This window comes from Equus przewalskii, chromosome 26 (genome assembly GCF_037783145.1).
Source record: "Equus przewalskii isolate Varuska chromosome 26, EquPr2, whole genome shotgun sequence".
Taxonomy (NCBI): Eukaryota; Metazoa; Chordata; class Mammalia; order Perissodactyla; family Equidae; genus Equus; species Equus przewalskii.
In genome coordinates, this window is record NC_091856.1 from 886410 (window position 1) to 896249 (window position 9840).

At 39.4% G+C, this 9840-nt stretch overlaps 1 long non-coding RNA gene across 1 annotated transcript; it reads right to left on the bottom strand.

The window, feature by feature from the left end:
- Nucleotides 1-346: 346 nt before the first annotated feature.
- On the bottom strand, nt 347-8520 carry LOC139079633 (uncharacterized). The gene is made up of 3 exons (XR_011533406.1): nt 8383-8520; nt 6256-6358; nt 347-477 (listed from the first exon to the last, which is right to left on the bottom strand). It is a non-coding gene; the product is annotated as an uncharacterized lncRNA (long non-coding RNA).
- Nucleotides 8521-9840: the final 1320 nt, after the last annotated feature.

The following is a 9840-nucleotide window of genomic DNA, read 5'->3' on the forward strand; positions in this document are numbered from 1 at the left end:
CCAAAGTGGGGAAACCCAGGGCTGCCAAAGCAGAGCACACAAACCCAACCAGTTGGCCACAGGGCCGGCCCCATCAATAGATTTCTTATTAGCCAGAATTACCAATTAAATGACACAGTGAGGACTTCCACTTCCAGGACTATGGCAGAACAGTTGTTCTTCAGAGGACTATCTAAAGCAAATCAACAATATATGGTATACGTGTTGCTGGTTCACACAGAGAAAAGGGTCTTCAAGAGCACACCTTCCTTGGGGCCAGCCTGGTGGTGCAGCAGTTAAGTGTGCACGTTCCATTTCTCAATGGCCCAGGGTTTGCCAGTTCAGATCCTGGGTGTGGACATGGCACCGCTTGGCAAAAGCCATGCTGTGGTAGGCATCCCACAGGTAAAGTAGAGGAAGATGGGCATGGATGTTAGCTCAGGGCCAGTCTTCTTCAGCAAAAAGAGGAGGATTGGCAGTAGTTAGCTCAGGGCTAATCTTCCTAAAAAAAAAAAAAAAAGCACATCTTCCCCTCAAAAACAACAATAAACAAAACAAAAACAATAAAATGTGAATTGGGGCAGGTGGCATGGAGAAGAGGGGCTGTTCTGAGGGCATCCCTGGTTTGTGGTGTGATACCAATAAAGGCGCACTGAAGAAAATGTATCTCTAATGGGTGATAGCAGTCACATCATGAGAGAGGAAACCTGACTCCCTTCCCTTCTAAGGAAGGAGAAAAACATGGCCATTGTCATCTCCTTCAGTCCTGAGACTTGACAATGGCTTCCCCTAAGGAGCTATAAGTCAGGGAGTGGACTGATGCTTAGGCCAGTGGTAAGGTAGGGTAGCTGAAGCTGATAGTCTCATGCTAAGCTGAGAGAGAATGGGTAGTCATTGTTAGTGGTAAACCTCGTCTACAACAGAATGAGAAACAAACCCTCCCTGGGGGGAGACTTCACCAGTTTAGATGTATAAGGCTCCCACAGATTAAGATCAAGGAATCAGTCCACAATCAAAGATTACCAAATGTACAAAAAAATCAAGCCACCATGTATGAGTCAGTAGAAACATCAAACAATAGATTTAGAGCTCCCAAGAACTACAGCTACAATGGTCAGATACAGAATATAGAAACGTTTTGTATAAAATATTTTAAGAAATACAGGTTACATACACAAGCTCCAAGAAATTATCAGGAATAAACAGCCAAATTTTGAGGAAAAAAAGATATTTCTAGGATAAAAATGTTCAAATAAACTAAATTCAAAGGTAAAACAGAAGATCAGATCCAGCTGAAGAGAAAATTGCTCAACTGGAAAATAAAGAAATAACTCAGAATACAGCAGGGAGATAAAGGAGACAAAATATTAAAAAGGTGTTAGAGATGGATGGAAGAATTAAAAATTCTAACATATTCTAACTGGAGTCTTAAATGAGAATAGAGAGAATTGAGGAGAGGCATTCTACAAAGAGAGAAGGGCTGTACATTTTCTAGAACTTATGTCTAAAACATTGTAGTGAAACCAAAGGCAAAGAAAAGGACTTAAAAAAACATAATGGGAACTATTTTCAGCATTATAGTGAGCTAGTTAGCTTGATTAACTCTCTCACTGAAAACTGAAAATGCTGATAAAATGTTTCATGAAATATTTACAAAATATTTTATAAAATATCATAAAACGGGGCTGGCCCCGTGGCTGAGTGGTTAAGTTCACACGCTCTGCTGCAGGCGGCCCAGTGTTTTGTTGGTTCGAATCCTGAGCGCGGACATGGCACTGCTCATCAAACCATGCTGAGGCAGCGTCCCACATGCCACAACTAGAGGAACCCACAACGAAGAATACACAACTATGTACCGGGGGGCATTGGGGAGAAAAAGGAAAAAATAAAAAAATCTTTAAAAAAAAAAAAATCATAAAACATTTTCAAATGCAAAGATGAGCTTTCAAGAAGTAGGGGACAACATGGATGAACCTGGAGGACATTATGCTAAGTGAAATAAGCCAGACACAGAAGAACACATTAACAAGAACACAGAACAAATGAACAAAGAGGAAGCATGGCTCCTATAGCCTGGTGCTGTGGGCCTGTACGGGGGAAGCAATGGACCAGCAGACTATACATGCATTTAACAGGGAGTTCCAGGAAATGAAACAGCTTTAGGGGGTTTGTAAAGCTCTCCACACATCCATGGTTGACCAGAGGCTTTGTAAATGCACAGCAGGGACTAGAGTGGGCTCAAACCACCTACACATCCCTGGCCAACAGAGCCTGTGCACATGTACAAAGAAGACACGAGAGAGCCTGGTGGAAAGTAAAGGCCAGGTCAACTTTGAAAAGGGCCTGAGCTTGAATGTGCTTCCCAGACCCATTACCAGACCCATCAGCAGAGAGTGTAGCCTTACTAGTGCAAGGCGATTGAGCACAACATCTGAACACTAAGATATACAGACACAGGCACTATCCCAAAGAAGCCAGACTTAAAAGTAAAAACAAGGGGGAAAAACCTGAGCAGAGGCATCAGCAGGTCGATAGATAACCGTTTTAGCCCAGGCAAGTTACTAAACAAACAAAATAACAATCCAGCATGTATGTGTGTGTGTGTGAGAGAGACAGGGTATGTGTATCAGACTCCAGAGTTGCTACAATTTATTATCTAAAATGTCTAGTATTCAACAAAAAGTTACAAGACATGCAAAGACACCAGAAAGTTTGACCTATGTCTTCCCGTGGATTCCTGTTATGCTCTGGCATCACTTCCTTTCAACCTTTAGTATTTTTTTGTAAGTCAGGCAAGTCTGCTAGTGACAAATTATCTCAGTCTCTGTGTATCTGGGAATGTCTTTATTTTGCCTTTGTTTTGTTTTGTTCCTCTGTTCCTTCTTTACTACCTTCTTTTGGTTTAAATAAATATTTTTTTATATTTATATTAATTTATATTAAATATTTATTTATATTTATTTATAACAAATAAATGTTTGTTTATAAACCTAGGGCTGGGTAGGTTATTTTTAAAGGGTAGTTTTGCTGGATATAGAATTCTTGATTCAGTTTTTTTCTTTTAGCACTTGGAATATGAGATTCCACTGCCTTCTGGCCTGAGAAGTCAGCCATTAGTTGTTGTTCCCATGTACCTTACAAGTCATGATTCTTTTGCTGCTTTCAAGATTTTATCTTTTTTTTTTTCTTTTCTGAATTCCCTTCCCCATCCCAGGCATCCAACAATCTGCTTTCTGACATTAGAATTTTGCCTTTTTCTGGAATTTCATGTAAATGGAATTTTACAGTATATAGCCTTTTGCGTATGACTTCTTTCACTTAGCAAGTTTTGAAATTCATCCACGTTGTGTGTATGAGTATTTCATTCCTTTTAATTGCTCAGTAATATTCTATAGTAGGGATATACTACAATTTCTTTATCCATTCACCAGTTTATGAACATGAGGATTTCTTCAAATTTGAGGCCATTATAAATAATACTGCTGTGAACATTTGTGTACACATCTTTTTGTGAACATAGTTTTCATTTTTGTGTGCTTGTCTTTCAACAATTTGACTAGACTGTAATCCCTAGAGCAACCATTAAGAAAGTAATTAAGGGGGCCTGCCCCATGGCCCAGTGGTTAAGTTCGTGCGCTCCACTTAGGCTGACCAGGGTTTTGCCAGTTCGAATCCTGGGCATGGACATGGCACCACTCATCCAGCCATGCTGAAGTGGCGTCCCACAGGCCACAAGTAAAAAAAATATATACAACTATGTACTGGGGGAGCTTTGGGGAGAAAAAGGAAAAATAAAATCTTTAAAAAAAAAAAAAAGAAAAAGAAAGTAATTAAAATATATGTTTAAAAAAAAAACAGGAAAACTAAAATAGTATGCTAACAAATATTTATTTAAACCAAAGAAGGTAGTAAAGGAGGAATAGAGGAACAAAACAAAATAAAACAAAAAAGCGACATGAGACAATGAAACATATGTCACACAAAAATGTAGACAGGATTGTTCGTAGCAGCATTCTTCATAATAGCAAAAAAGCGGAAATAACTCCAATGACCATCAACTGATGAACAGATAAATAAACATGATATATTCACACAATGGAATATTACTCAGCAATAAAAAAAGAACGAAGTACTGATACATGCTATAATATAGATGAACCTTGAAAACATTATGCTAAGTAAAAAAAACCAAGATACAATAGACCATGTATTGTATGATTCCATATATGAAATGTCCAGAATAGCAAATCTATACAATCAGAAAGTGAATTCATGGTTGCCTAGGGCTGGGGGTAAGGAAGTTTGGGGGAAATAACAGGGAGTGACTGCTAATGGATATGAGGTTTCTCCTTGGGATGATTAAAATATTCTAGAACTGATTGTGATGATAGTTGTACAACTCTGTGAATATAATAAAAACCACTGATTTGTACACTTTATTTATTTATTTATTTATTTATTTATTTATTTACTTATGTATTTTTGAGGAAGATTAGCCCCAAGGTAACATCTGCTGCCAATTCTCCTCTTTTTGCTGAGGAAGACTGGCCCTGAGCTAACATCTATGCCCATCTTTCTCTACTTTATATGTGGGATGCCTGCCACAGCATGGCTTGCCAAGTGGTGTGTAGGTCCACACCTGGGATCCAAACCAGCGAACCTTAGGCCACTGAAGTGGAACCTTCAAACTTAACTGCTGCGCCACCAGGCTCGCCCCTGAACTGTACACTTCAAGTGGGTGAACTATATGGTATATAAAGTACATCTCAATATAAAGCTAATAAAAAATAAAACTGTAAAATATGAAAAAAAAGCAAGCCAAATCTAATAAGGTAAAAAATAAAGAACACATCAAGATCAAGACAGGTTTATTCTATAAATGCAAAGCTGGTTTAACATTAGAAAATTAACTAATGTAATGTACCATTGTTTAGAAATTTTTCCTCCCTTCCTCCTCCCACCTCTGTAGACTGAGTATAGTTTGGGCTTGGCCATATGACTTCCTCTGACCATTGGAAGTTGACAGACGATGGAACCTGAAGACATGAAAAGTAGTTGAAAAACTGCTTGTCTTCTTGCCCTTCTTCCATCACCATGAGAAGAACATGCCCAGACTATCCTGCTGGTCCCAGAAGGAGTAAGAGACAGATGGAGCACAGCAAGAGCATCCAGCCAATCCCAGTTCAGAATGCTGACTCCAGTCAACCCACAGATTTATGAGACTAAATAATTGTTTTATGCCACTGAGGGTTTTTGGGGGGTTTTTTTCTGCTTTTTCTCCCCAAATCCCCCCAGTACATACTTGTATATTTTAGTTGTGGATCCTTCTAGTTGTGGCATGGGGGATGCCACCTCAGCATGGCCTGACAATTGGTGCCATGTTCATGCCCAGGATCTGAACCAGAGAAACCCTGGGCCACCGAAGTGGAGCATGCAAACTTAACTGCTCGGCCATGGGGCTGGCCCTCCACTGAGTTTTGATATGGTTAGTTACATGGCACTTTTGTGGTAATAGCTAATTGGTATAGGTAGCTACCAAAAAAAACCCCACAGTAAACATGAAACTTAACAGTAAAACATTAAAGGCATTCTTCTAAAGATCAGGAATAAGATAAGAGCATCTACTGCCACTACTTAACATTATATTCAATGTCTTAAGCAAGGGAATAGAAATCAAAGGTATAAATATTAGAAAGACAAAGAAAACTACAGGAAAGATTTTGGATTTGATTCTGAGGCAGATGACAGGTTTTGGGCAGAGAGATAAAATGATCTGATTTACACTTTGAAAGGAGTATTCTGGCTGCTGTGTACAACCAAGGCATGAGCAGGGACACCAGAAAGGAGGCTATTGTAACAATCCAGGCGAGAGATAGTGGTGGCTTAGATTGGGGTTAAAGGCAGTGGAAATGTCAGAGTGGTCAAGTTATGGATAGATTTCAAACATACAGCATACAGGTTGCTGATTGGCCAGATATGGGGTAGAGAAAAAGAGTGGGTCAAGGATAACTCGAATTGTCTTGCCTGAGCATCTGATAGATTGGATTTATTGAGATGGGGAAGCCCTAGAGAAAAGCTGGGGAAGAGAGGCAGGAATCAAGAGAGAGTTTTGTACTCATCAATTTTGAAAAGCCAATTAGATATCCAACTGGAGATGATAAGTAAGGAACTGAATATAGGACTCTAGAGTTCTGAGAAGAGGTTAGGGCAAGAGAAAGAAAATGGGAGTTATTCGCATATAAACAGCTTTTAAAGCCTTAGAGTTAATGGAATGACTCAACGTGTATGTGTGTAGAGAGAAAAGAGGTCTGATAATGGAGCTCCGGGTACACCACTGATTAACGGTCAAGGAAGACGAAGAAGAATCAGCCAAAGAGACCTAGAAGCAGCAGCCAATGAGACATGAGGAGAACCAAGAAACCAAATGAAGAAAGTGATTCAGGATGTAATAATAGTATTACGGTTACATAGAAAATTATCTTAGCAGATAATGCTAAAGAAGTGTCATGATGCCTGCAACTTATTTTCAAATGGTACAATAAAAAATCATATTATATCCTATCCTATCAAACCATATGATACCACATTAGAGAGAGAAAAAACACAACAAAATGTTAACAATTATTGAATCTAGGTGAGGGTATACAGGTGTTCATTGTGCATTCCTTCATCTTTTCTGCATGTTTGAAATTTTTCATAGTAAAGAGATAATGGAGGGGACTGTTTTGAGAATAGGAATAGACTATATTCATTTAACTGCTCTTCCTAAAGTCAAATAACCTTATACCCCTAATACCCAGATTGTGGTATCTAAATGCCATTTCCAACTAAAAGGAACCAGGAATCACTGGAAAAAATAGCTGATACCCACTCTAGCCTAGGAATGGATAAAATGAGCCTGGAACATTTTATCATATCAAATAGCAAGAAACCTTAAAAATTGTGTCAAAGGGACTCAGGAGCCAACTTGAATAAGTTCCCATTGGCCAAAATAAGACAAGTTAAACATTGAAACTGATAATAACTGGCAACAATTGAAACATATCACATATATGTGCTAAAATCTGAGTTCATAATGATCCTAAAACAAACTCATTGGTGATCTTTGGAGGATGCTAGGGAACCAACTCATTACTTTGAAAGCTGGTAAAATAAAAGTGAAAAAAATCAAGCATTTTTCTTGCCTTTCCTACATAAAATATATCTATGGGTAACAAATAGTTAATGTGGAAAAGTTTCTCTTTGTACAAGTATTCTACCTAATAAACAAAGAAGGAATGATAGAATGAGAATATTATTTTCTAAGTCCTATATTAATGAGTCTAGACCAGTGGTTTTCAATCAGGGACAACTGGCAATGTCTACAGACATTTTCGGTTGTCACATTTGAGGGAGTTGCTACTGATAACAAGTGGGTAGAGACCAAGGACGCTGCTAAACATCCAACAATGCACAGGACAGCCTCTACAATAAAGAATTATCTGGTGCAAAATGCCAAGAGTGCCAGGTGTTTTGAAACACTCTGGTCTAAACAATGATCATCATCAGCTACTAACATCACAAAAAGACCACCACTCTATACCTCCTGATAGAAGTATTAAAACCACCTATGAATTACTTTTGCCAAAATAATCAAATCTAAATGTAAGTCTCTAACCAATTTACAAGAAATACAGGAGATGGAGGAATATGCTAAATTACACCAGAAGCAGCTCAGCAAATTCAGACTTTGAGGAAACCCTACAGGACACATGACCTGTTTTCTTCTAAAAAAAAAAGTAGTAAAGGAAAAAAGATGGAGCATGGACTTAAAGAGTTAAGAACATTTAAGAGATATATCAGCTGAGAAGTATAGATCTTATTTAGATTTAAGTCAAATAAACTATTTTTAAAAACTAAACATCTGGGGCCATGACCGAGTGGCTAAGTTCACAGGCTCCGCTTTGGCGGCCCAGGGTTTTGCCAGTTCGGATCCTGGGTAGGGACCCAGCACCGCTCCTCAAGCCATGCTGAGGTGGCATCCCACATAGCACAACCAGAGGCACAACGAGAATATACAACTATATACTAGGGGGCTTTGGAGAGAAGAAGAAGGAAAAAAAAGATTGGCAACAGGTGTTAGCTCAGGTGCCAATATTTGAAAAAAAAATTTATAAGACAATGGGGAAAATGTGAACAACTGGATACTTGATGATATTAAAGAATTCTGTTTAATGGTACTGTGATTTTGTTTTAAAAAAGAATATCTTTTAGAGATAACATACTAAAATATTTATTGATTAAATGATATAATGTCAGAAACATGCATCCAATAACTCGTTGGGAGGAGAGAGCTGAAACAAGATTGGCCATGAATTGATCAATAGCAAATCATTAGCATAGAAGGTAAAGGAAAGCAGGTACCTTCACCTCGGCCAGGTCATTTACGGCAACAGCACAACTGAGGCATGAGTAAGAGATTTTGCACAATGGGTCTCCAACAAAATGGTCTTATTCACCCAGATTAAATAAGGGTTCATTGTTCTGTCCTTTTTTTTTAATGTTTGATATTTTCTATCATAAAAAGTCTGAAAAACAACAAAAAGATCTAATTGCCTAACTCAAGGAACATTTAAAACTTAGCAGACTTATCTCTGCACCATTTAATGCTGTTCATTATTCCACTTTGCCTAAACTCTCCATTCCTAAGATTCCATAGCACCAGACTCTCTAGATTCTCTTTGCATTTTTCAGCTTATTTCCCCTCAGTTTCTTTCATGGACATCTCTTTGTCCACGTACCCTTTAATGTTTGTGTTCCCCAGGATTCCACTGTCGCCTATTTCTCCCTCTGTACACCCTACTTGGGTGATGGCATCACCTTCAGTTTCCTTCACCATCACGCTTTAGCAATCATCTATCTTCCCCCACCCAAACTTTCCTCCTCCTGGATTCTTTAGGTCAGTTGATATCACCCAGTCATCTAAGCTAGAACCTTAAAAAATTACCCTGGCTGATGCTCCTTCTCCCCACAGGGCGGTCTGACTTTGGATCCTACTCAATCAGCAAGTTTTCCCACACTAGTTGAACGTTTCCTCCTCTCCTTCCCTACTATCCTGTAGGGGAAGGAGACATTTCCTGTAGCCACTCTTGGTCCTTCTCGCTGGACAACGAATTAAATTCACAAGACAGAATAAGAGGAGAAAATTAAACTAAGCTTTATAATATGTACACATGGGAGAGGCGCAGGCAAACTGAGCAACTCACCAAAATGGGGGATGCTCTCACCTTAAATACCATCCTCAGCTAAAGAGGAAGGAGGATGTTGGGGGTGAGGGGAGTCAGTTATGGGAGATTACCAGATAAGTACAGTAAACAAGAGTCAGGTCATTATGCAGACTTGAGTCCTTGCCTTCCACATTGATGAGAGTTTCTAGAGATAAGGTCATCCCCCCTTCTTCCTGGTTCAGAGAGGGAGACGCCTTTACAGATGGAGATTTCCTTTACAAATGTAAATGTCTCTTAACAAAGGGTTACTTCTGCTTCTCAAGAGTTTCCCTCAGGTCTGCAGTTTTTAAAAGTAACCAGCCCAGGGGTCGGCTCCGTGGCCGAGTGGTGAAGTCCGCGCAGCGGCCGTGGCTAAGTGATTAAGTTCGTGCGCTCCGCTGCGGCGGCCCAGGGTTCAGATCTTGGGCGCAGACATGGCACCGCTCGTCAGGCCACCTTGCGGCGGTGTCCCACATGCCACAACTAGAAGGACCTGCAACTAAGATATACAACTGTGTGGGGGGTGGGGAGATAAAGCAGGGAAAAAAAAAGATTGGCAACAGTTGTTAGCCCAGGTGCCAATCTTAAAAAAAAAAAAAAAGTAACCAGCCCCAAA